This window comes from Zalophus californianus, chromosome 8, assembly GCF_009762305.2.
Source record: "Zalophus californianus isolate mZalCal1 chromosome 8, mZalCal1.pri.v2, whole genome shotgun sequence".
In the NCBI taxonomy this organism is placed as follows: domain Eukaryota; kingdom Metazoa; phylum Chordata; class Mammalia; order Carnivora; family Otariidae; genus Zalophus; species Zalophus californianus.
This window is the reverse complement of record NC_045602.1, coordinates 39,042,455-39,069,248: the sequence shown is the minus strand read 5'-3', so window position 1 is coordinate 39,069,248 and position 26,794 is coordinate 39,042,455. Positions and strand designations below refer to the sequence as shown.

Here is a 26,794-nt window from a genome sequence, read left to right as displayed (position 1 = left end):
AGGAACACGCCCCCGAGAAAAAATAAAGAAGCAAGGTAAGTCCAGACTGCGATGTCGCCGTGGAGGGAAGCCAGCAGAGGGTGAAGATGTGGTGGAGACAGAGGAGGGGCAGGGCCAGCTGCAGGTGGGGTGGTCAAGGGAGGGTCTCTGAGGGGCTGCCACCCTGGGAATGAGGACTAGATAGCCAAACTCAAGAGCATTCTAGCAGGATGTCACAAGCCGGAGCAGGAGCTTGGAGGTAGGATGTGCTGGGGTGATTGAGAACCCCCTGGCTGTGTCAGGTGTGCAAGGATGCAGTGGGATGACATGAGCTCCCTGAGACCCTTGTGGGCACCAAGGGAGGCTTGGGACAAAATGGTTTCACTTTCATGTTTAAAAGATCAGTCTGGGGGCGCCTGGGTGGCTCAGTCGTTAAGTGTCTGCCTTCGGCTCAGGTCATGATCCCAGGGGCCTGGGATGGGGCCCCATGTCGGGCTCCCTGCTCAGGTGGGACCTGCTTCTCCCTCTCCCCACCACTTGCTTGTGCTCTCTCTTTCTATGTCTCTCGCTCAAATAAACAAAATCCTTTTAAAAAAATAAAGAATTGAAAGCAAAGAATTGAACAGATATTGTACACCCACATTCAAGGAGCATTATTCACAAGAGCCAAAAGGCAGAAGCAACCCAGTGTCCACCAACAGAAGGATGGATAAATAAAATGTGATATATCCATACATTAGAATATTATCCAGCCTTAAAAAAGGAAGGAAATTCTGACCCATGTTACAACATGGATGAACCCTGAGTACATTATGCTAAGTGAAAAAGCCAGACCCCAAAGGACAACTATCATGTGATTCCACTTCCGTGACATACCTAGAAGAGGTAAATTCATAGACAGAAAGGAGAGTGGTGGTTGGTGGGGGGGGGAGGGGTAAGGTCAGGGGAGAAGGGAATGGGCAGTTAGTGCTGCAGGGGTGCAACGTTTCCGTTTGGGAGAATGAGAATCTTCTGGAGATGGATGGCGGTGATGGTCGTCCTATATTAGGAATGTACTTAATGTCACTGAACCGGATACTTAAAATGGTTAAAATAGTAAATTTTATGTGTATTTTACCACAGTTAAAAAAAAAAAAAGATCAGTCTGGCTGCAGCTCAGGCGGGGGGTGAGGCGCAGCCTGGAGACATGTGGGCAGGGCAGGCCACTTCCCCAGCGCTCCTGCTTCTGCGGCTGCAGGGCTGCAGGATGTTCATTCCAGCACTTTCCCAAGCCCCAGCCTCGGGATGGGGAGCCTGCAGCAGAAGCCCGGACTCCAGACCCTCGGCCCCAGGCTCCCAGATCGGGACTCACACTGCAGCTTGCATCTGGTGGTCATCTTATTGCCAAACTGGGGAGGCTGCAGGGGTGTGTGTGTGTGTGTGTGTGTGTGTGTGTGTGTGTGTGTGTGTGTGTGTGTGTGTAGGCCAGGGGCACCAGCTGCCGCCCAGACCCCTTGCAGCCTCCCCCGAGCCGAGCATCCTGATCCGCAGCAGACAACTCCTGCAGGCTCCTTCCTGCGCGAGGCCCCGCGGTGCTGCCTGGGCAGGCCCGCACCGGGGAATCACGCTGCCCTGGGAAAAAAAAAAAAAAAAAAAAAAGGTGAGAGAGGGAGAAAAGCAGCACCATTAAAATCTTAGTGTATGAATAATTACATTTTAAAAATCCCCACATTTTTTTTACATCAAAAGGAATTCTGTAATCAGAGGTTTAATTTGCAGATTTAGTGGCATTTGGCAGGTTAAAAGTAGGTGCTGTGAAGTGAGTAAGCGTGGGATTTGGGGCTGGAAGCAAAGAATGGGGGAATCTGCTCAACCAGAAATCCCTGCTTTGAGCTGCCTCTGAGCTTCTCGGCCTCACTTCCTCTGCCCACAGCCGCCCTCGGACGGCACTACTCTCTACTTTTGGGGTGGGAGGAAGGAGGGAGCCGAGAGGGAGAAGAATCAAGCCCTCCAGCCCTACGGCCTCGTTTCCTCCTCCTTCTTCAAAATAGCTTTATTGTTTTTTTCCCCCTGATTATTTGCTCACTGCAAAAAAAAAAAAAAAAAAAAAAAAAAAAAAAAAATCCTGAAAATATAGAAAAGCAAAAAAAAAAAAAAAAGAAAGAAAACAAAGATCACCTGTAGTTTCACTGCCTGAAGGTAGGAGTGACTTTTCCTCCTCTCTAAAATAATGTGGATAAAAATCCCTTTGCCAACTGTCTTGGGCTTTACCGATGTACAGGCTTATTATTCTCACCCTTCTCTACTTTTCCCTCTTCTCCTCTGGGAGTCTCCCTCTCTTTCCTTCCTCATGAGAAACAAAACAAAGCGGGAGCTTTAGCATACGAAGTTCAGGAAGGGAGATTTGGGCCTGAGATTCTTTCCAGAGCTGATGGTTGCAGGGCAGCCTCCCGGCAGGGGCGCAAAACAGGGCCATCCTGGCTGGGGGAGGGGGTGGCCTGGCGGAGTGCTACCAGAGGAGGGTAATTCTGGGGCGGCGCACCCGTGGAAGGGAAGGAAAAGAAGCAGGAGTGGGCAGTGTTTGTCTCTCATATCAACGACTCATTGGAAGGGGGCTTACCCCAGAAGGGGGTACTTTGGGTGACGTGACTGTCCTCAGCTGAGACAACTTCTACATAAGTAGGGCTCAGGGCTGTCTGCAGCAGAGCTCCCAACAGCTGGGGGGTGGTTGTATGCCCTTCGGTCCCTTCAGTGTGTGTGTGTGAGTGTGAGTGTGAGAGACAGAAACAGAGACAGAGACAGAGAGACAGAGAGGGCTCCTGGAGCTCGCCAAGGCAAAAATCTAAAACCAGCACAAGGCAACTGATCCCGGAGAAACTTTGCCAGTTGCCAGGCAGTTTCAAGATGTGTCGATGAAGACAAACGTAGGAAGGAAACAACCGTTGGGTTGTCCTGCAGCTCACCAAGATAGGACAAAAGTCGTGGGACCCTCTGGCAGTTTGGGGGTGGGGGGGACAGGCCAGGCACTTTCAGGGGACTGAAGGCAAAATCCAGAGTGGGAACAAAGAGCAAGACTTCCCTGAGGAGGCCGAAGCTGCTGGCCCTACAGCCCCTCTGTCAGCATCTTTCTTATCACAGACTCTACATGTATCTGGCAACAGGAATGGCTACCATTAATTTAGCATGACTGTCTTGTCCCCCCAAGAAACTGGGGTTCTGCTCTTGTACCAAAGCCAGAAAAAGAGACTGAGAGAGGTTGAGAAACTGGCCCAGGCTCACAGGTAGGAAATGGCAGAAAGGAGGTTCAAAACCAGGTGCTCTGACTCCAAGGTTCTCTGCATATCTACTGGTTCTTGTGACTACGTTTCTCCAACTTCGGCCATCGTGAGGTACTTTTTAAAAGTATAATGGATTGAAGGGACACCAAGGTGATTAAAATCATGTGCTTGGATCACACCAGATGGAAGAACGCGGTCTTCCAGATTAATTGTAGCAAGAAATTATAGCAGGAAATTATATTTTTAATTTAGAACAGAATTGCCATGTTCTGTATATTAAGCCAACTTAATTTCATTAATAATTAAATAGATCAAGATTTTAAATATATATATTTTATATTTTTTTATTATAAGGTATGACCCCCCTCAAAATTGTTTCAATTGAAAGAATTCTCTTTTGAAAAACCACCTTTTCACTTAATATTAGGAGAAAGGGGCTGGTTAGGATCTTCCTTATCAGGTTCGACATCAGATCTATTTCCATATTCTGTTTCTGTCACCAGTATAATGTATCAAAGGAGAAAAGATCAACTTCTTATTTTGCATTGTTTGTGTTGTGTTTTACCATAGTTATTCTTATTGTTGGCAATTTATTTACTCATTCCGAACAGCTCTTCTCCCAACTTTTTTAGAAGCTCTCTTCATTTGGAGGTTGCTTAATTATGTGGTTCTATGATTCAAACCCAGCTTGGGAGCACATGATTCTGCCTTTTTTTTGAAACTTCCTTCTTCTGGATCCATGAAGATGATATGGGGTAGAGGCTATGTTTAGGATACAAAAAACATTGAATCACATCATGAATATATTGGGTCTTATATGCCAGAACACGCAATGAGGCTGATCATGATCATTGAAGAATCACACAACACAAGAGTCAATTGTTAAATACTACACATCAATAGAGGCTATATTGGATGTCACATGTGTGTAATTAGGTAATGCTTCCCGCCATTTTTCAATATGGAACATCATTTTAAAAAAGCAAGGAAGAAAAGCAGACTATCATATAATAATATCAATGGCACCTATATGAATGTGTCCAGTGTTTTTCTTAAGTAGATATTTAATATTTTTAGAGCAAAAATATGGCTAATAGAGCTTTGAGCTTTTCTGGCGCAACACCTATTAACATCCCACAGCACAAGGCTGCACCTTGGTCTCCATGATAAATTGGTAAAATCACGCTAATTTGATCCAATGCACAAAAAAAGTAGCAAATACCCTGGATGCCATGATTAAAGACTTGTGCTATAGACATGCATTCTAGAGAAAAACCGTAACAGATTCAGGGACAGACTACACTGATAAAATTTTTTAGGGTCTAGTGGTTTGAGCCATGATCAGATTAACCCTCCAAAGTAAAGACAACGTATTGCACTTTAAACTCCCACTACTGAGAAAGAAACATAACACTTGGTAGACTTCTTTGGGTTTTGGAAGCTACATATTCCATACTTAGGAATCCCATTATGATCCATTTATTAGGTGTTAGAGAAGGCTGCTAGCTCTTAGTGGGACCCAGCACAAAAGCAGGCTCTACAGCAGGTCTAGACTGTCGGACAAGCATCCCTGCTGCTGGCTAGGAAGCCTGGGAGACCGCATGGTGTCAGACATGTCTGTGGCCGAGGACGATGCCAAGTGGAGCTTTTGCACACTCCAATAAGACAGCAACAGCACAATACTTAGGGTTCTGCAACAGGTCAAGGCATTTGCAGCAGAGAATTATGTGCCATTATTGCAAAAACAGCTCCTGACATGTTAGTGGGTCCTTGTAGAAATTTAGCCTCTGACCCTGGGGAGTCAAGGGGCCATGAGGCCATCAGCTGGATACTGTTAGAGCCCCAGGTCACAAGGCTGGGGAGGGAAGCAGCAGAAATCTCTCATAAAATAAAAGTGGTGCATTGGGGATTGGGCTGAAGTGGGTTCGGGGGGGACAAGGAAGCTGCGCAAATGGATAATCCAGACACCTTATTAGTCACCACTATGGTACCAACACGTCTCCCTCAGCTCATACCTCTGGTCTTTGTGTCCTCTAGACCTGTTTCCTTGCCAATAAAATCCGGATGAAAGAGACATCCTTCAAGCCCCCTCAGGGGATGTTATGAGAATAAATCAAGATAATAGACGGAGAAAAATGGGAAAGTTAAAATTACTAAGCAAATTACAATTTAAATACTATCATAGATGAAACTCGAGTAAGGCTTGACTAGAGTCAGGGTATCAAGGTGGGAAGAACCTGCCCTAATTCCAGGACTGGAAGGCTCTCTGGGACTTTTCAGACTGGGGTCCATGACTCTGGAGGGGTCCTCAGAGTCCCTGTAGCAGCCTGGGTGGGGAGGGGGCTCCTGGCTCTTGCTCTGGCTGTCCCTAAAGCACTTCTGCTTTGATCTGTTGTTATAATGGGCGCAGGACCAGATTAAGACTTAAAGGCCCTGAATACTGAGAAGACCCGGAAGCCCCCATCCCTACTTAACTGACGTTAAAGTGGCTCATCTCTAGTTTTGCTGATGGAAAATTCTAGCTGCGTTTATTTAAATGGAACATTTCTCTCTCCCTCTTCCTATTTGTCTGGTGTTCCGAGCACATGCTCAGTATGCCTTTTGGATAATCTCAGCATTGACTGGGTTTTCACAGAAAGATTCATTTAGAAAGGAAGTTTCAGGGCGCCTGGGTGGCTCAGATGGTTAAGCATCTGCCTTTGGCTCAGGTCATGATCCCAGGGTCCTGGGATCGAGTCCCGCATCGAGTCCCGCATCGGGCTCCCTGCTCGGAAGGGGGCCTGCTTCTTCCTCTCCCTCTGCTGCTCCCCCTGCTTGTGCTCTTCCGCTCTCTCTGTTAAATAAATACATAAAATCTTAAAAAAAAAAAAAAAAAAAAGGAAGTTTCAAGGGCTCCTGGGTGGCTCAGTCGGTCGAGCGTCCTGTTCTTGATTTCGGCTCAGGTTGTGATCTCGGGGTCCTGAGATAGGGTCCTGCGCGCTGAGCGTGGGATGTCTCTCTCCCTCTCCCTTTGCCCCTCCTCGCACTCGTGCTCTCTTAATTAATTAATTAATTAAAATCTTTAAAAAAAGAAAGAAAGGGACGTTTCATTGTTTAAAGTTTTGATCAAATCTAATGTCTATTTAAATCCCCTCGCCACCAAACATTTTCCCAACTCTGGCTTAAATACTTCCCATACTATTTACTATTTACTACCCACCAAGTGACCCTGGCACATCTTCAGATTATTATTAGAAAGTCTGGTAGTGAGGCCAAACACATCACCTTCCAGCTTCTACCATTGGGTGTCCCTCTGCCCTCAGGGCTCCGCTGAACATGTTTAATCCCCCTTCCACTGTCTGCCGGGGCTCAGCCAAGAGCTTGGGTGGGGTTCTTGGAGTCAGCTTGTCTCTTCTCTTTCTCTCCAACCCTGAGTCCTCAAAATAGTCTCCCCAGGTAGTGAAAACAATAATAATAGTCCCCATTAACTGGACTCACTGTGCCAGGTGCCAAAGTCACACACCTAGAGGGTTTTAGAGCCAAATGCTAGTTTGTCTGATCCCAGGGTCTCTATTTTAACCTCTACATTATGATTGTAACCTCCCATCTAGTCTGAAACAACTTCAAAGTGTCATCTCCTCAGAACATTCAGAACAATGGGTATAGGAAAAAAATGTCAAGTACCCTCCAGCCTCTGACATGGAGCATTGTCTAGAGCCTGAAATACTAAATCAAGGAGTCTTCACTTGTCAATCAAGGGCCCTGCCCCTGAGTTGGATCTGCTCAGGCTTTTCCTTTAAGGAGGCATCTCTTAGGTGAGGGGGCAGGGCTGTAGCTAACTATGGCCTTTGGCAGCAGGGAAGAGTCATTGGATCTGCTGAATATTCTCTGGATTATCCCTGGTACCTGCAGGGATCTCCTGTCCATCTGGGTGATACCTTCCCTGTAGGAAGTTCGTGGCTCAGGCGTCGGGCACCTCATTAAAGCCAAAGCAGGTGGGGCTTCTGGTCGGCTAGCTTTGGTCCCATGACGGTGCTCTGGCTCTAAGGACAGCTGGGGAAGCAATTTCATGGGTTTCTGCTTCCCTTACTGCGAGGTGGGCTTATAAGCGCTTATTTTTTAAGTAGGGAATTCTTTTTTTTTTTTTTAAGATTTTATTTATTTATTTGACAGAGAGAGACGCAGCGAGAGCAGCAACACTAGCAGGGGGAGTGGGAGAGGGAGAAGCAGGCTTCCCGCCGAACAGGGAGCCCGATGCGGGGCTCGATCCCAGGACCCTGGGATCATGACCCGAGCCGAAGGCAGACGCTCAACGACTAGATCAAATGTGATGAACCAAAATGTGTCCACACGTCTGTAGTTCTGAAATTCCCCAAGTCTTTTCCTTTCATGAATTCAACTCCTATTTAATTCATATTTACCAAGTCCAAGGTCCCTGTAAGGCATGGTGAATAGGAAGGTGACTGCCTCATTTAGTTGAAACCTCAGATCTCCCCTGGGCTCAAGGTCTTTCAGTTCTTGTGTGCACCAAGCCTACACTGGGCTCTTTATTTACAAGACCAGAGGTCAGATGGGATTCAAGGGACCGGCCTTATCCTCTCAGATTTAAGACACCCAAACTAAAATCCTCAAACTCTCATCCTGCTGCCAGGGCTTACACAGGGTTGTCACTGTGATATTCCTAAAACGTATATAAAATTGTGTCACCAGGGCGCCTGGGTGGCTCAGTCTGTTAAGCGTCTGCCTTCAGCTCAGGTCATGATCCCAGGGTCCTGGGATCGAGCCCCACATCGGGCTCCCTGCTCAGTGGGGAGCCTGCTCCTCCCCCTACCACTCCCCCCGCTTGTGTTCCCTCTTTCTCTCTGACAAATAAATGAATAAAATCTTTAAAAAAATAAATAATGTGTCACCTCAACAGCTCAAAAACCATTGATAAATCTCCCTTACTCAGAGGCTAACCCATTCATTCATTTATTCATCCATTCATCCACTCAAAGTGTACCTGTGCCCATTATGTGCCAGGTATAGTGCTAGACGCTTGAGATGGAAAGATGAAAGCCATGGGCCCAGCCGCCAGGGAGCTCAGAGTGTAGCCAAGGGGATGGATGTGGACAGGATTACATCCGGAGAGACGGGAACCCACGCAGCAGTGTGTCCTTAGTGCTTCTGGCTGAAATGCCCTCCCCCGGAGGTGGTCCCCACCCCACCCCCCGCCCCCAAGCCCATTCCCGTATTCTGTAAAGCCTGTGCTTCCCTCGAAACTAATCTAGACATCTCCCTGGGGCATCTTCGATGTTTCTCTGTGTGTTCCGAATGCTGGAGTCTCCTGGAGAGCGGTGTGGGGTGGGGCAGGATGGCCTGTGGCATTTTTACTGTGGGTTTCCCGCAACACCCTGCAGAACACACCCTTAGCATCTAACAGGATGACTCCTCTGGGTTCTCTTCCCTCAAAATCAACACATGTTTGGTGATGCCTTTCTGAAAGACAAATACACACTTTCATTTTGCAGTACCTGAAAGGGATGGGGTTGCTCCCCAAAGTCACATCCACCATATGCTCTGCACCTGGTGGGCACTCAGTGACCCTCTGTGGGGTCTGTTCAGAGGCTCATCTCCTGCCCCAATCAGGCCCACACAGGGCAGGGCTCCCCAAGTCCGGGGGCTCCCTGAGACAGCTGGGGGCTTAGGGAGAGCTTTGCTGCTTGGGGGATGCTCCGCCCCCGTCAGCTCTAAGTGAGGAATCTGGGCCCAGAAGATAAAATGATTTTCTGCCTGATGGAACTTGCCGCTTCTCAGATTGGCCAGCAGAGCTTTGGTTTCCGGCCAAGTCCATGGTGGGCTTCCCTGCTTTGATGTGGTTTTGCAAGGAAAACATCCGCAAATGAGCAACAACTAACAGAGTCTCTTTCTCTCTTAGTCCCACCTTGAGTTTTTTAGAAAGAAGTGCTAATTAGCTTCTTGGAGTTGGTTGGGGTTGGAGGCCACCGCCCCTCTAGAGAAGAGAAGGGTATAGGCTTCAGAGTCTGAATATAGGCATAAATTTAGATGAAGTTGCGATCTCCAAACTGTTACTCAAATGTGTGTCATTGGTGGTAAGGGGAAGAGAAGTAATTTGGAATTAGGACACCCGGGTCCTGAGTCACTCAGGCTCTACCCCCTAGTTAAGGTATACCATTTTGTTTCTGAGCCTTGGTTTTCTCATCCATAAAATGGAAAGGCTAATCAAAGTACCGCCTTCGTACTAATAATCTCCAATGAAATGGTGCCTGTCAAAGCCCTGTGTGATCTGTACGGCTCTATCCATGGTAGATATTAACCAGGGACAAATAGCAACCCCAAAATAAGACAAAAGAATTGTGTATGAATATCAGAGGCAAAACACGTTGATCAACTCTTTTTGAAAAAAGGCTTTTCAGGGCGCCTGGGTGGCTCAGTTGGTTAAGCGACTGCCTTTGGCTCAGGTCATGATCCTGGAGTCCCGGGATCGAGTCCCGCATCGGGGTCCCTGCTCAGCGGGGAGTCTGCTTCTCCCTCTGACCCTCTCTCCTCTTGTGCTCTCTGTCTCTCATTCTCTCTCTTTCAAATAAATAAATAAAATCTTTAAAAAAAAAAGAGGAAAAAGGCTTTTCAGTGAACTAGATATACTTTGTCTCACAAAAGCAATAACAATAGAGCCTATACAAACAGATTTAATATTAAAAACATTGAAACTTGTCTCTAAACTTACCTCTCTTTTGTCGTTGTTTGTGCAGAACATTTTCTTAACTTCTTATTTTGAAACGATTATAGATTCACGCAAAAACAATGTATAGGGAGGTCTATGCACCCTTCACCCAGCCTCCCCTGGGGGTGAATGACTTAAAATAACCATACAATCTCAAACCAGGCCGCCGACATTGGCATAATCCACAGAGTTTGCTCCAATCTCACCGGTGTGACAAGCACTCATTTGTGTCTGTGTGTACGTAGCTCTGTGCAGTGATCACACACGTAGCTTGGGTGTCACCACCTCTGCCATCAAGATTCAGATCTGTTGTTCCATCACCAGAGGGCCCCCTCATGCCAGCCCCACATGGATTCTCATCCTCTCCCTGGAGTCCAGGCCCCCACCCCTGGCAAACACTGATCTCTTCTCTATCACCATTGTTTTGATAGTTCAAGAATGTTACATAAGTGGAATCAAACAGTATGTGACCCTTTGAAATTGGCTTTTGCACTCAGCATGATCTCCTTGAGGTCCCGTGCAAGTTGTTGCGTGCGTCAATAGTTTGTACCTTTTCTTTGCTGAGTAGGATTGATGATGTGGCGGTACCTTGGTTTGTTTAACCACTGAAGGACATCTGGGTTGCAATTATTCCTTATAAAGGAAGGGAAGCCTTTTTTGGTTCTTGCAAGAGATATTTATGGAGTTGCCCACGTGTCAGGTTCGACTGCAAGTATTGGTGATGCAGCAGTAAATGAGAGAAAGATGATAAACCTGCGAAGAAAATGATGCAGGAGCTAATAAAGGCTAGGAGGAGCTAACAGACCGGCAGAGCAGAGTGTGCAGGACTCCTTCAGAAGGGAGGTTTTGTGTGTGTGTGTCGGGGGGGGGGGGGGGGTTCCTCGGCAGAGACTTCATTTAAATCAAGACCTGATGAGTAGGAATTAACCCTTCAAAAAGCCCTAGGTAAGAGCGTTCTGGGCAGAGGAAAGAGCAAGTGCAAATGCCCCGAGGTGGGCCTGTGCCCAGCTGTTTGGGAAAGGAAGGGAGGCAAGGTTAAGAATGGTCCAAGAAGCAGGCAAGGCCAGGCAGGGCCTGTAAACTGTAGAGAGGAGTTTGGAATCTTATTCCAAGGGTATCACGCAGGGGGAGGTATGATGCCATTGATGTTTTAAAAGATCACTCTAGAGTCTAGAGACAAACTCTATTTTAAGCCCCTGGGTGTAATTTCACTGAGTAACTACTCATTTATTATTCACAAACCCTTGAACTAGAATTGAATGCTAACGGCCTTTGTAGCCACTAGTCATGTGGGACTAACTAACCCCCTCCTGGTCTAAGGGGAGTCCCTGGAGGATAGGCAGGGTCAAACATTTTCTGCAGCTCCGAAGCCAATGGCTCAACAAGTATGGATTCACCCAAAAGAATCTGCAATTTTTTTTAATAGACACCTGTTGTATTTCACTTGGACTCCATGAGAATTTGCTGCCCTACCCCTACCCGTCCACTGTGCACCTGCCCTCCCCCCCGCCAGTCCCCAGTCAATGGCAGAGGTGAGAGGAGAAGGGAATGAGCAGGTAGAAGAAGGGGAGATACTCCATCAGGGGCCTCACAGAGCTCTCAGTCTGCTTGAGGGATTGGTGGCTGGGTTAGGAGAGAAAGAGAGAGAATGAGAGAGAGTAGAACAAGAAAAGAGCAATGTGGGCTGATATGGGAGATAGGAAGGGACATTGAGAGTCCAGTCCCAGCCCTGGTAGTGGGGAGCAGTCACTTTGCCCCTCTGGACTTGTGTGTCCTCATCAATGGCCTGTATGTTCTGGTCAGAGGATGCTTTCTATCTGCAGGTCTAGTCAGTTCAGGACAAATACGCATTTCTCCGTGGCTGACTTGCCTGAGTGAAAGTGAGAGGGTACTGAGGTTGGGCAAATGTGGGACTATCTCCCTTCTTCAACATAATGTGGTAGAGTCTAGAAACTGAACCAACTCTAAAACCCAAGGTGGAAGTTGACCACCTGCAGAGAGGTTGCCCTAAGGCCTCCAATTCTGGAGTAACTCGCCTTAAGAAAATTTGATATGCAAAAATTTAATTTTCCTGATAAACTAGGGCAGGGTGGACAGACCACGGTCTAGTACTAAATCTGACCCACTGCCTATTTTTGGGTGGCCCACAATCTAAAAATGGTTTTATATTTTTACATAGTTGGGGGGAAAAAAATCAAAAGACAAATGACATTTTGTGACTGCAAAAATTATATGAAACTCACATTTCAGTGTCCATAAAGTTCCATTAGAACACATTCATTTGTTTAAGTCCTGTCTATGGTTGATTTCATGCTACGAGGGCAGAGATGAATACTTCTGACAGAAACTATCTGACCTGTTAGCCTTAAATGTGTCCTCTCCAGACTTTTACAAAAATTTGCTGATCCCTGTGGTGGACAGACTCCAAATGGCCCCACAAGTCTTGCTTCCAGGTATTCACACCTCTGTGGAATCCCTCCCCTTGTGTGTGGGCGGAACCTGTGACCTACTGCTAACCAATAGAATGCAGCAAAGGCTGCCACGCCCCCTGATTACGTCACACAGCTCTGTAATTTCCGCCTTGCGAGGGAACTCTCTCTCTTTGCCGCTTTGGCAAAGCCACCTGCTGTGTTATGAGCCGCCTTACGGAGAGACTCCTGTGACAAGAAACTGGGGATTGGCACCAGACAGCAGCAGGCAAGAGACTGAAGCCCTCAGTCCAACAACCTGCAAGGAATGAAATCCAGCCGATTGCCACAGGAGCTTGGAAGGAGATCTTTCCCCAGTCGAGATTCAGAGACCCCAGCCCTGGGTGACACTTTGCTTAAGGCCCTGTAAGAGATCCCAAAGTGGATCTTAGCTGCCTGTGGGCAGGACTGGACAGTGTGAATTCCCTAGATGTGCTTAGGGTCCTGGGGTCCTGTGGCCCAGAGGCGCACTGGCTGCTTGGCTCTGAATTGCTGCAAGGTCATGGCTCTGGTGAGCTGGGCAGACCACTGAAATTTGAGGACCTCCTGCAGCCCGTGACTTTAAGTCTTAGCCCGGAGTCAGGATTATGCAGTCTACGCTGTGGTGGCTCTCAGCTATTCCCCAGTGGCCGTCCCTTAATCATGAAGAACCCTTCCCCACCGCCCCCTTGATCAGTCACACCACCTTAGAACCATCTATGGTGAGAAAGTAAAGCCCAAAAAAACTGAAGAGGGCAAGAACGGGGGAGCTCCGGGCTCTACCTAGAAGTTAAAGAATGTGGATAGATGTGGTTACAAAGAACGATTTGATTATGAAATTTAGGACAATAAACTAAAGAAGCAGTTAGCTATTTTTTTTTAAGGTTTTATTTGTTTATCTGACAGTGAGAGAGCACAAATAGGGGGAAAGGGAGAAGAAGGCTCCTTACTGAGCAGGGAGCCAGATGTGGGACTCGATCCCGGGACTCTGGGATCATGACCTGAGCCGAAGGCAGACGCTTAACCGACTAAGCCATCCAAGCACCCCGCAGTTAGCTATTTTTAAAAAGAGAAAGTTCAAAACCTCTGTCAATCCCCAAGTTAGGAAACATCGCCATGGGGTTTCAGGAGAGAGTTGTCATGGGGCCAGTGTGTGCGGGATGTCCGGTGGGTGGCTAGGCTCACCACTCAGCTGTGACTGCAAACAGGCTCCCCCTTTTAGACCAGCCTCAAGGCCCTGCCATCCACCTGCCAGCCTGAGGCAGAATCAGGAGGACTGATCTGCCAGGGTTTCTAACAACTAGAAGAAATCATGAATATTAATTTTTGGACAACTAAGTGCCCTTTTGTTTTAAAACTCCCGAGGCGGGGCACCTGGGTGGCTCAGTCGGTTAAGCAATGTTCGTTGAGCGTCTACTGTACTCCAGGCACTGTCTTAAATGCTGGAGATACAAAAGCAGACAGGATGGGCTTGCTTCTAGCATGGGGCAGCCTCAGGGAGTTTCAAATTCACAGTGGCAATAACAGCTTTTGTTATTACGACTGCTACTGTTGTTATAATTTATAGCATAGGTCTTCCATAACAACCTTTTCTGTCCTTGCTGTTAAAATTTTCAAACACCTGTTAGAAGGAGTCCACCATGAACCCCATTAACCGTTGAACTTCGTGAGCTGCCACCCGCCATGTCCCAAGATTATTCCTGGGTTTAAGAGAGTCTTCTCCATAAAATGTGGTCGCTGAGGATGAGATGGATATTTCAGTGAAGACCAATTTAGCATACACTTGACTGCAACTCTGCAATCTGCTCACTTTGAAATCAAAGAAAACTGTTTTGTGGCAATGCTTTGCGGTATAGATACATATTTTTCAAATAAAAGCGTATCTATTATTAAATGAAATTCTGTAGTGTAAAGAGTGAAAGACCCCTATGAGTCTTTTTAAACTTTCTGCCTTTACTGTTTAAAAAATGAAAACTTAGAGAAATGTAGAGTCAATCTTGCCTTTAACCTTTGACCCTCCCAACCTGCCCACGCACAAATAAAAGATAACCACTGTTGATAGCTGCTGTGGGTCCTTTAAACTTTTCTGCGCGTGCAAACGTACAGATTTCTGAAATAAAAATAGGCCACTACACCCACTTTTTAAAAATGTATTTCTCCTCCACTCAACCCTGCATGGCTCGGCCGAACTGCGGGCACATTACTCCCGTGACTGCATGAAGTCACCTACACTGTTTTGGAAAGTGGTGTAGCATTCCATTACAGGCTGTTCCACAATTTTTAACCAGTTCTCCACTGGTGGATAATCAGATGGCAAACAATCATTTGCCAACAGTGCCATGGTAATCATTCTTGTACACAAATATGTGCATTTTAAAATAAATATTCCCATAGGGTAAATTCTTAGAAGTGGATTATTTTTATAGCCTGGCCTTAGTTCTGATAATAAGCCATAGTAGAAGAAGCACTAGCCATGGATTTGGAAGCCCCAGCAAATTCCTGCTCTCACTCTTGGACAACTCACTGGACCTCTGAAACTCAAGTTCCTCATCCACAAGATGAGGATACTAATCCCCCATTGACCCATTTCATGGGGGGTGCTGAGATCAATTTGAAATAAAGAATGCAAGGGCACCTTGAAAGAAATGAAGTACTCAACAGATGGGGGAATGGGTGGTAGTGTGATTACTATTATCCCTTAGGTGTGTAAGCATGGGAGGGGGAATGAAATTCCCTACATGAATTTAATTAACTTTAATTTTTAAACTCTGCCAGAATATTCTGGGAGTACAGTGGTGGGTAGTTACAGGTGCCAGGGCCGTGGACTCAAAACAAACATGAGACTTTGCTGGCAGAGACTCCAGAACCTGTCTGCAGGTACCCACAGGGTCTTCGCCTAGACTTACCCTGGGGTCTCAGAGGCCGGAGTGAGACTGAAGGCTCGAGGTCGAGGGAGGCTGGTTCCGACATGCTCTGCGGAAGAGTCTAATACAATTAGAGCCATCCAACCCACAAGAGTTTACCCTAAGAGAGAAACTCCCATCCCTGGAAGCATTGAAAGAGAACACATGAACCCCTGTAGGGATCACACAGAGAGGTTTCCCGTAGGAAAACTCTCTCCAGGACTACTTGGTTGGACCTTCTTCTTTTCTGAGAGACCCTCAGACTCAGTCTAAAGGTGGGCTGAGGGCTCTGACTGGCACCCGTGCACAGGCACCGTCCCCGACCTGGCCATTATTCGGGGTGCCTTTGTTATTTCTCCACCACTCTGTGGGCTGTGTTCCTCAGAGATTTTGCTTACCACCAAATAAACCACCATTACTATGAAACAATGAAGCACCACTCATTATTTATCAAATCAGAGCAGAGTGTTTTCTTCCTATAAAATAACCAGGGTTGCCCTTCTCAACGTATATATATGGTTATAGCCCTGAACAACGACATTTAATTCAGAGAGGTTGACTGACTTGTTAAAGGGCACACAGCTGGAAAGCTGCTGAGCCAGGACTAAAAGCTGGACCATCTGACCCTGCAACCTCTGTCCTGAAGCAGATTGCTGGACGCCTTTCGGACGTTTGTGCTCAACAGACCTGGCTTTGGGAACTCTGGTTCTAACGTGCCCTGCACTTATAGTGAGAAGGCAGGGTTCAAATCCCAACCTCGCTGCTTTCCAGCTGTGCAAGCTTCTGGGAAATGGAAGCAAGGACACTGTGCTGTTAGAGTGGCTCTGAGGAGCAGATGAGACCAAAAATGCTCCATCATTACATAAAGGGAGGCTTTTATCCTGTGATTGAATATGAAAGGAAAGGGGTGGAATGTGAGGGGGTAGAAACCTGCACACATGTTCAGCATTAACACGACTGCCTTTTCCTGGAGCCAGAAACTGCTAAGTGGGGGGGGGGGGGGGGGGGGTCGGCCTCTGCAGGCAGGAGACCAGGTCCCCTACCGTGGAGCCGGATTTCTCCAGAAGGAAGTGATGAGGGGTTTGATGCTCCCTGCTGCCTCTTTGAGGAGCCTCAGGAGCAAAGTTGGCCGTGTGGGGAGAGCCATGCGATCTAAGGCCAAGGGCGCTGGGCTTCCTTCATTTGGAAATTCATATTTTAATGTCTCTGAACTATTATGATAGATGAGGGCCCCTTTGGTGTACAGTTTTTCTTTCACAGTGGCAGTCCCTGGAATGATCTTTCTTTTTTTTTTAAGATTTTATTTTATTTTTTAAAATTTTTTACTATTTTTAAAAGAGTTCATTTGAGAAAGAGAGAGAGAGAGCGCGCGCGCACAAGGCGGGGAGGGGCAGAGGGAGAAGGAAAGCCCCACTTGGGACTTGATCCCAGAACTCCGGGATCATGACCTGAGCCGAAGGCAGACGCTTAACTGACTGAACCACCCAGGCGCCCTGGAATGATCTGTTTCTATCAGTGCCTGGACGGTCCTCGAAGCCCTGCCCCACAGAGGGCCCAGGGAGTCCTCCAATCAAGTACATTCTGGGCCCATCTCGCCCCTTCTCTTTACAGGAAACTGAGGCCCAGAGAAGGTGAATGACAAGTCCAGAGTCAGGGAGCTAGAGTAGGTGTGAGCAGGGCCTCGGAGCCCCTGTGTGCTCTCTAAAATTCCGAATTCCGGATGCTGAGGCGCCCCACCCACTGTGAGCAGAGAAAGGGCTGCAGGACACTGTCCCTTCCGGCGGTGGGCGGGAGGGGGCGTCCCCAGGGGTTCAGGTCTCAGACAGACAGAGAGACAGCTCACATTGATGACCTTTGGAGCCTCTTCATTCTCTACTCAGAGCCCTGACCAACCACAGCAATACCGTCTGTCAGCTGGCTCGCCCTCGCTGCGCGCCAGGCATGGCACTGAGCTCGTGGCACTGCACCCCTGGAGGGGGAGGTACAGAGAAGGAGTGTAAGGCTCAGACCCGGGCTGTCACCTGGCCAAGGTCACACAGCGAGGATTTGAATCCAGGGCTCATCAGAAAATGTCATCAGACAAAAGAGGACAAGGTGTGATTTACCCTTGAGGGTGGTCTGAGGGTAAAACAGCCGAGGTGTAACGCAGGGGGTGCCTGGGTCTCAGTCCCAGAGTTTCTGACTCAGTCTGGGGTGGGCCTGAGAATCTGCATTTCTAACAAGGTTGCAGCTGATGCTGAGGCTGCCCCTGTTGGACCACATGTCTAGAGCCGCCGCTTTGTTTCACTTCTTCCACCACCAGTCCCCCTAACTCACACTCCAGCCCCATCTGGGCCAAGACCAGGGCATTTCAACCAAAAGCAGCCTCAGAGAGCGAGATGAGGAAGGACCCTATGGTCTGAAAAACTGGGTTTTGATTTTCCTCTTGGCTTTTTAATCTCCGTGGGACCTTCGTTAAGTCACCTGATTTCTCAGAGCCTCGGAGAATTCTCTAGAAAATCAGATGCTAAGACCTACTTCCTAGATTGCTGAGATTGTAACTATAAACCCACCCAGGATGTCGTAGGAGCTCAATTAATAAGTTACCCTGTGTCCGGTACACAGTGTTTTCTCCGGGATTTCTGCTTCCCCACCAAGCCTCTGGATGGCTGCTGAGTCAGGATGTTCAAAACTCTGTGGGCTGACTGTGTTCTGTGTTCTTTAAAAGTTATTCCTAAAGGCAGCATCAGCCTGCTTGAGAGGTCTGCAGTTGGGGATTGCCCCAATCTCAGAGCCCCCAATAGAGGAGCCAGCCAGGGAGGGCAGGGAGGGGAGCAGAGAAAAAGCCCGAGGAGATGGAAACTGCATGTAGATTAACCCCTAAGTGACCCAGGGCAGTGCGCTCTAATCCCTGACAGCTGTAGGTGCTGGGCTTTGTCACGTGGGAGGAAGCAGCTGGCTCTTGGGTCCTTACCTGCCGCAGCAGGGCTGGGCCTCCTGGCACCCAGGTGCTGGGGCTGCGGGGTTTTGATCTTGCCCAGAGCCTGGCAGCTTGCAGACGGGGCCACCAGCATCTGCTCAGCGGACTGGGTGCATGACTGGCCCCATCTGCTCACCTCACCTCTGCCTATGATCCCTCCCTCCTGGGGGCTGCTGGAGGGTCCCCAGGGGCAGTCCAGCTCCCTCCCACCCCAGCTCTGAGAGAGATGCATGGGTGTGTTGTCAATGTGCCCACATCCTTGGCCAGTTCAGATCCTTTAATTGAGCTCAGAGTTTTAGTCTTACCAGGGCCACCCTCTTGGCCTTGCAAGAACCTCCCCTCCCCTCAGGCCTCAGTCAGAGAAGCAGAAAACCCTGGGATTTGTTATAGGATTTGAATGTATGCAATTATGGGAACTGGCTTAGCCTCTCTGATGCTGGAGCTTGAAGTCCACAGGACAGGAAGTTGGGCAGGCAGTGAGCCACACGCGTTGACGTAGAACCTTATTGGGCCCTGTATAGATTGCTAGGGCTGCCATATCAAAATACCAGAGACGGGTGACTGAAGCAACAGACATTTACTTCCTCACAACTCTGGAGGCTGGAAGTCCAAGATCAGGTTTGGGTTCTCCTGAGACCTCTCCTTGGTTTGTGGATGGCTGCCTTCTGGCCATGTCCTCCTGTGGCCTTTCTTCTGTGCACACGCATCCTTGGTGTCTCCTCCTCTTCTTACAAGGACACCAGTCACATTGGATTAGGGCCCCACCCCATGGCCTGACTTAACCTAATTACCTCTTTAATTAGGCCCTATCTCCAGGGCGCCTGGGTGGCTCAGTTGGTTAAGTGACTGCCTTCGGCTCAGGTCATGATCCTGAAGTCCCGGGATCGAGTCCCACATCGGGCTTCCTGCTCAGCAGGGAGTCTGCTTCTCCCTCTGACCCTCTTCCCTCTCGTGCTCTCTATCTCTCATTCTCTCTCTCAAATAAATAAATAAAATCTTAAAAAAAAAAAAAAAAGGCCCTATCTCCAAACACAGTCACACTGGAAGCTAGGGCTTTACCATGAATGGAGTGGATGAGCCATGGTCTACATTCATGGATACTTGTGGTTAGGAATTCCACATATCTTTTGGGGGGCACCATTCAACCCATGACAGAGGGTAAGCTTAGCTAAGAGAGGATGCAGAAGAGCAGTCCAGGCCAGCCAAGAGACAGGGAGACCTGAGAGGAAGCCATTGCAAAAACCCAAATAAGAAGCAGATACTTAAGGGGCGCCCGGGTGGCTCAGTTGGTTGAGCGTCCGACTCTTGATTTCGGCTCAGGCCATGATCTCAGGGTAATAAGATCGAGCCCCGTGTCTGGCTCTGCGCTCGGGGGCGAGTCTGCTAGAGATCCTCTCCCTCTGCCCCTCCACCTGCTCACACACCCTCTGTCTCTCAAATAAATAAAGCAGATACTTAAATAAAGCCCCGAGGACAGGGAGTGGGAGGATTTGGAGCTCTCTCCCTCTCTACCACCTGTGCTTCTATTGGAATGCAGGCCCCTCTCCAGGCCTGGTTTAACCCTTCCTGGGGCCAGCCCTATGTCCCTAGACTCTGTTGGTCAAGAGACCAGCTGAGGGATGTGACAAGACCTCGCTGCCCCATACGCCTCTCTTCATGGCCTGCTCTAGTCCTCCCGATCACAGCCAGCACATGGGGCTTGGGAGCACTCCTGGCCTGAGTGATCTGAATTACCATCTTACGTGACCACAGGTGGGAATCTGATTTGAGAAACCGTCCGAATGCCAAGGGGGTTCGTTCTCGCCGGAGCGGGACCGCAGTAGCCATACCGCAGCAGCACCCTGTCCCCCGCCTCCCCCAAGCCTGAGAAGGCAACTGAGAAGCGGTGACGCAAACTGCAGCTTGGAAGAAGGAAGACTCAGCCTCTTTGTACCAAGTTTTTCTGGGCCTTTCAGAACCTCAGTCTCTTTATCTCAGAAAATGTGGGTCCTGTTACTTAATTCCCATGGTGGGAGATTACATTGAGTAATGTTGCGTCAGCGCAAGGTGCAGAGCCTGAGCTAGTGGAAGCTTCCTCAGTAAATGCCAAATCCCTCCCTCTACCCCTTTGCACCACTCAAAGCCTGTGTTACAATGTCAGACCTGTGTTTGAATCCGAGCTCCAAGTGCAGTTAAGCTGTGTGTGACTGTGGGCAAATGACCAGAGCCTCAGGTTCCTCTTCTAGGAAGCAATTGTAGAAAGGTGGTTAGAAAGGAAGAAAAGTCTAGACCCAGGGCCTGGATTCAGATCCTGGTTCCTCTGCTTATGAGCCGTGTGACTGGGCAAGTTCCAAAGATTTTCTCTACCTTGACTTCTCCTTCTGTAAAGTGGGGATCATAAAAGCATCCAGCTTAGTACATGATTTGGGACAAATTTTGGGTTTTTTCTTTCCCATGCATCATTTTTTTTTCCTTTGTGCTTCAGTTTGGGTAATTTATATTGACCTGCTTTTGAGTTTCTGATTCTGGAGCTGCAGCTTACTGATTCGGGAACTGTTTTAGATAAAAAAAAAAAAAAAAAAAGAGGTAGTCAAGCTAACACTTTATGCCTTTATGAGAAGACAGCCATGAAGGGCTTAGGAGACAAACTGGAACATGCAGTCAAATCATTCTTGCCTGAAAGAAGGAACATCAGCACCTTGGCCATTTCCTCGGTCACTCCAAAATTTACAAGGAAGAGTCTGTGAAAACATGTTGATTTGCAAAATGATAGATGTGGAGGTAAATGAGGAACATTGCAACATCCCTCTCATTCCCCACATCTGGAAAATAGTAGTAATAATATCTTTTTTCCTGCTACATTAATAGGATTTCTGAGAAGGACAAATCATAACTGACAGTTACTATGTATGTGCAAGGCACTCTGTTAGGCAGTAAGTGTGCTCATCTTTAAAATGGATATGGCTTCCTCTTTGAGCTGTTGTGAAGATTAAGAGCACGTTATGAGTGATCTCATGTGTGTGAAAATGTTTTGCAACATGAGACAGGGTTATAGATTGTGAGAACTAGAAGGGGCTGGAGAGATGATTGGACCCAAGTTCTCACTCCATCTGCATGTGAGAAAACTCAGAAAGGGGACAAGGCACAATAGATGGTTAGAGCAGCAGAGCTGGAACCATTCATTCATTTGTTCTACAAATGTTTATTGAGCACCTGCTGTGTGCTAGAACCACATTTGGTGCTAGTATTGATGGTTCTCAGATTCTCTTTCTGGTCCTCTGTGTTGCTGGTGTGATCTTGTGAATTTGACAGGTGGCTCTACGAAGAACTTAGCTTCGGGTCTGCTTTAGTCCCCCTTTAACACACTTGGCACTAGTCACAGACAGCCAGGGTGACTCCTGAACTCTACTCTTTTTGAAAATAACTGCTTCATCCCACCCAGAGATCCCACGCTGCAGTGCCAATGTTCCCAACCTATTGGTTGGGGCAGAGCCTTCTCCAGTTTTCTTATAACCATATAAATTATCATTTAAAAGTAAAATAATCATTAAAAAATCAGCAGGTACCAAAATGTTTGTCTTTTTGTATACTCTTTATTTAGAGACTTCTGTTATGCCAAGGGTGCCAAGCTTAGAAAGAAGAGTATTCGCTGAAACCTAGGACCATAGATTTCATCTTGGTAGAGTGTTCTATAAATGTCAATTAGATCTTATTGGTTGCTGATTTTCTGTCTACCAGTTCTATCAATTGTTGAGAAAGGAGTGCTGAAGTCCCAACTACAATTATGGGTTTGTCTATTTCTCCTTTCAATTCTATTGGTTTTTGCTTTATATCTTTTGAACACTATTATTTGGTACATACATATTTAGGATTGGTGTGTCTTTTTGGTGGATTGATCCTTTAATCATTTCTTCTTCTTTGTCTGTGGTAATTTTATTTGCTCCAAAGTCCACTTTATCTGATATTAACATAGACATTCCTACTTTCTTGTGATTAGTGTTTGCATTAATTTGCATTGTATTTTTGCTATCTTTTTACATTTAACTTACCTATATCATTATATTTGAAGTGAAGTTCTTGTAGTTATATATAGTTGGAGCATATTATTGTAGCCATTGGCCCAATCTGTCTTTTAACTGGTGTATTTAGAACATTCACATCAAATGTAATTGTTGATATATTAGGACTTAAGTATGTCATTTTTAATTTGTTTTTTGTTTACTCCCTCTCTTTCCTATTCCTCTGTATCCCTTTTCCTGCCTTTTTATGGATTACCTGAATATTTTTAATAATTTCATTTTGATATACTAATACTGTTTTGGGATGCATATTTATGTATAGATTTTTTATAGTTGCTCTAAGTATTATATATACATATGTAACATAGCAGTCTACTAGTGTAGAGATCTTACCTCCATTTAAGTCCCTTTACCTTCCCTCATTTATAATTATCTTAAATATTTCGTGTATATACTTTGAAAAACACATCATATAATGTTATAATTTTGCTTCAACCACAAAACATAATTTAGAAAACTCAAGAGGAGAAAGAAAGTCTATTGTATTGTATTTACTCACATTTTAAGTTTCCCATGTTCTTCCTTCTTTCTTGATATTCTACAAGTCCTTCTATTATTTCCTTTCTGTTTAGGGAATTTTCTTCAGCCATTCTCATAGGGCAGTTCTGCTGGTAACAAATGTTCTTAATTTTCCTTTATCTGAGAATGTCCTGATTTACTTTTTACCCCTGAAGAATATTTTTGTGGCCATAGAATTCTGGGTTGACAGTTCTTTCAGCACTTGAAAAATATGTGGGGTCATGAGTTTGAGCCCCATGTTGGGTGTAGAGATTACTGAAAGAAGAAGAAGAAGAAGAAAAAGAAGAAGAAAAAGAAGAAGAAGAAGAAGAAGAAAGAAGAAGAAGAAGAAGAAGTAGAAGAAGAAGGAGGAGGAGGAGGAGGAGAAGGAGGGGGAGGGGAGGAGGGGGAGGAGAAGGGGAGGGGGAGGAGGAGGAGGGAGAGGGGGAGAAAAATGTGTTACTTCCTTCTGGACTTCATGATTTGGATGAAAAATCTGCTGTTATTCAATTTTTCCCCTTATAGATAAGGTATCATTTCTCTCTTGTTACTTTCAAGATTTTTCTTTGTTTAGTTTTAAGAAGTTTGGTTATGATATAGGTTGGCATGGGTTTCCTTGGGTTTATTCTGTTTGAGGTTTAAGCAGTTTCTTCAGTCTGTTTATGTCTTTTGCCAAATTTGGGACAATTTCAGCCATTATTTCATAGAATAGTTTTCAGCCCCACACTCTTTCCTTTCTCTTTATGGGACTCCAGTGACATAAATGTTAGATCTTTTGTTATTCTTCCACAGATCTCTGAGATTCTGTTCTTTTGTTTTCTACTTTCTTTGTGTTCTTTAGATTGGATAATTTTTTGATTTTTTAAATTTATTTTTTATTTATTTTATTTTTTATTTTTTTTAGATTGGATAATTTTTTTAAGATTTTATTTATTTATTTGAGAGAGAGTGGGAGAGAAAGAGCACAAGCACGGTGGGGATGGGCTAAGGGAGAGGAAGAAGCAGACTCCCCGTCGAGCAGGGAGCCCAATGCGGGGCTTGATCCCAGGATCCTGGAATCGTGACTGGAGCCAAAGGCAGATGCATAACCCAACCGAGCCACCCAGGTGCCCCTAGACTGGATAATTTATTTTGATTTATTTTCAAGTTTACTGATTCTTTCCTCTGTCACTGCTATTATGCTGTTGAGTCCATCTAGTGAGTTTTTCTTTCAATTATAATTTCAGCTCTAAAATTTCCATTTGGTTCTTCTTTATATCTTCTATTTCTTTCCTGAAGCTTTCTACTTTTTCATTTCTTTCAAATGGGCTTATAATTGCTTATTAGAGCACTTTCATGATAGCTGCTTTAAAATCCTTGTCAGATTATTCCAACTTCTGTGTCATCTCTGTGTTGGTGCTTTTTGATTGTCTTTTTTTTTTCATTCAATTTGAGATATTCTTGCTTTTTGGTATAAGAAGTGTTTTTCTAATGTAAACTAGATATGGCAGGTATTCTTTTATGAGACTCTGGATATTATTTAAATATTCTATTCTGGCAGGTCTCACTGACCCTACACCAACAGGAGAAAGGAGGGTACCACCTCATTACTGCCACGTAATGCAGAAGTCCAGGCTTCCCACTAGGTCTCTGCTGACACTGCAAATGGTGGGATGGGGGTAGATAGAAGAGGAACCTTATTACCACTGGGCATGGATTAAAGCCTAGGCTCCCACTTGACCTCAGTTGTTGACAGATGCCTTGTTTTTCCCATGGTGTTTGGCTAGAGTAAAGTAGGTATTTTCAAAAAAGTTTTTGATCTGCTAGGCCACTTCTCTTCTCAGCCTTTGGTTAGAGATTTTCTTGGAGATTAGTTTTTGGTTTTGTTTTTGTTTTACACCTCTTGGTGTTTCCAGATTGAGGGAAGCCAAAATACATATAAGAAGAGAGAATAAGGGGCGCCTGGGTGGCTCAGTCATTAAGCGTCTGCCTTTGGCTCAGGTCATGATCCCAGGGTCCTGAGATCGAGTCCCGCATCGGGCTCCCTGCTTGGCTTTCGGAAGCCTGCTTCTTCCTCTCCCACTCCCCCTGCTTGTGTTCCCTCTCTCGCTGTGTCTCTCTCTGTCAAATAAATAAAATCTTAAAAAAAAAAAAAAGAAGAAGAGAGAATAAGAAAATCTAGGAACTCATCACCAGGTTATTCCTGAAATCCTGAGGTTCCTACCCAGTTTTCCTTTTCACCTCTCAGAATCTTCTTATATTTGTCTTATTTATTTTGTTCAGGGTGTTTGGTTGTACTTGGAGGAAGAGGGAGAAATGTGTCTATTTCATTTTGTCTGGAATCAATAATCTCTATTCGATAATATTAATTATTATTAGTTTTTTCCAAGTTTTATTGAAATATAATTGATATACATTCATTTTTCTGAAGCATAATAATGAGACTGTGTTTTTTTAGATAGTTCTTTTTGAGGTACATACTGAAATATTTCCATACAAAATAATATGGTAGCTGGACTTTATTACAAAATAATTCGGTGTGGGTGGAGGTTGGAAGGGATAAAGAAGAAACAAGAATGTTCAGAAGTTGGTAATTGTTGAAGCTGAGGGAGTCATTTAAAGTGGGGATTCAGTATTCTATATCAGCTTGATTCAGAAGAAATTTAATGTAGCCTATATACATATTAAAAAATTTCTAGTCACATTTAAAAAGGAATGAAAGGTATTATTAATTATAATAATACAGTTTATTTACCTCACCAAACCCAAAATAATGTAAAAATTACTAATGAGATATTTTACATTTTTTATACTAAGGCTTTGAAACTGGTGGGTATTTTACACTTATAGCAATTTTAATTCAGACTAGTCATATTTCAAGTGTTTAATAGCCACATGTGGATAGTGGTTACTGAATTAGACAACACAGTTTTGTATTCTCTTCTTTTGTTAATGTTTTGAACTTTTCATACTAAAATAAAAATCTAGATCTGAATTCAAACCCTATGCTCTTAACTCCTATTTTTTAATAAAGATTTTATTTATGTATCTGATATAGAGAGAGAGAGAATGAGCAGTGGGGTGGGGCAGAGAGAGAGAGAGGGAGAGGGAGAGAGAAGCAGACTCCCTACTGAGCAGGAAGCCCAATGTGGGGCTCAATCCCAGGACCCGGAGATCATGACCTGAGCAGAAGGCAGATGCTTCACTGACTGAGCCACCCAGGCACTCTTAACTCCTATTTTCTTTCACTCCTGCAGGCTTTCTCCGTCATTTAGGACTCTCTTCGACACTGCTTAGCAGAGTGACACACACAGGTATGGGGAGATGTATACACCTCACCACCCTCTCGTTGTTTCTCTGTTGCTGCCCATCATGTAATCCAGCATCCAGCTCTCCTGCTTTTTTGAAAGTCAGACAGGTCAGAGTCCAGGTACTGGCTCTCCCTCAGCACCTACTACGTACACAGCGCATAATTCACATTTCATGTACATTGACTAAGTAAACGAATGTTAGGAAGGAGACAAGAGCTCCTACATATTGTGACAGTGGAAGAAAATTGAACACTTGGAATGTGTTAGGCGTTTTCCCACATGAGAGATCTTATGGAACCCTTGCGAAATAAATGTGCCGGAAGTATTATTACCACCCCCCAAGCAGATGAGGAAATAACTCAGAGTGTCTAAGTCACCAGTCATTCAGTGTGAAAGCCAGGCTTCTTATCCAGATCTGCCTGACCAAAACTCCATCACACCATCTCCTTGGAATTTGCCCAACACCTGGAAGGGAGTGTAGGGACTGACCAACGGGCCACGACAATCAGCCCTCTCTTGCCCGCCTCAATTTTGCTTTTCTCAGCATGTGGTAGATAGAATGAGGGGCCCCAAAGATGTCTATGACTGTGTTTGGTTAGATGGCAAAGCAGAAATAAGACTGCACTCGAAATGAAGGTTGCTAATCAGCTGACGTTAAAATCGGGAGATTATCCTGGGTGGCCCAAGTGGGCCCAATATA

General features: G+C 45.8%; 1 long non-coding RNA gene across 1 annotated transcript; it reads right to left on the bottom strand.

Annotated features, from left to right (window-relative positions):
- Positions 1-3,606: 3,606 nt before the first annotated feature.
- On the bottom strand, positions 3,607-12,362 carry LOC113938259. Its single transcript, XR_003524868.2, has 3 exons — positions 12,183-12,362; positions 9,943-10,692; positions 3,607-3,998 (listed from the first exon to the last, which is right to left on the bottom strand). It is a non-coding gene; the product is annotated as an uncharacterized LOC113938259 (long non-coding RNA).
- Between the last annotated feature and the right edge of the window lie 14,432 nt (positions 12,363-26,794).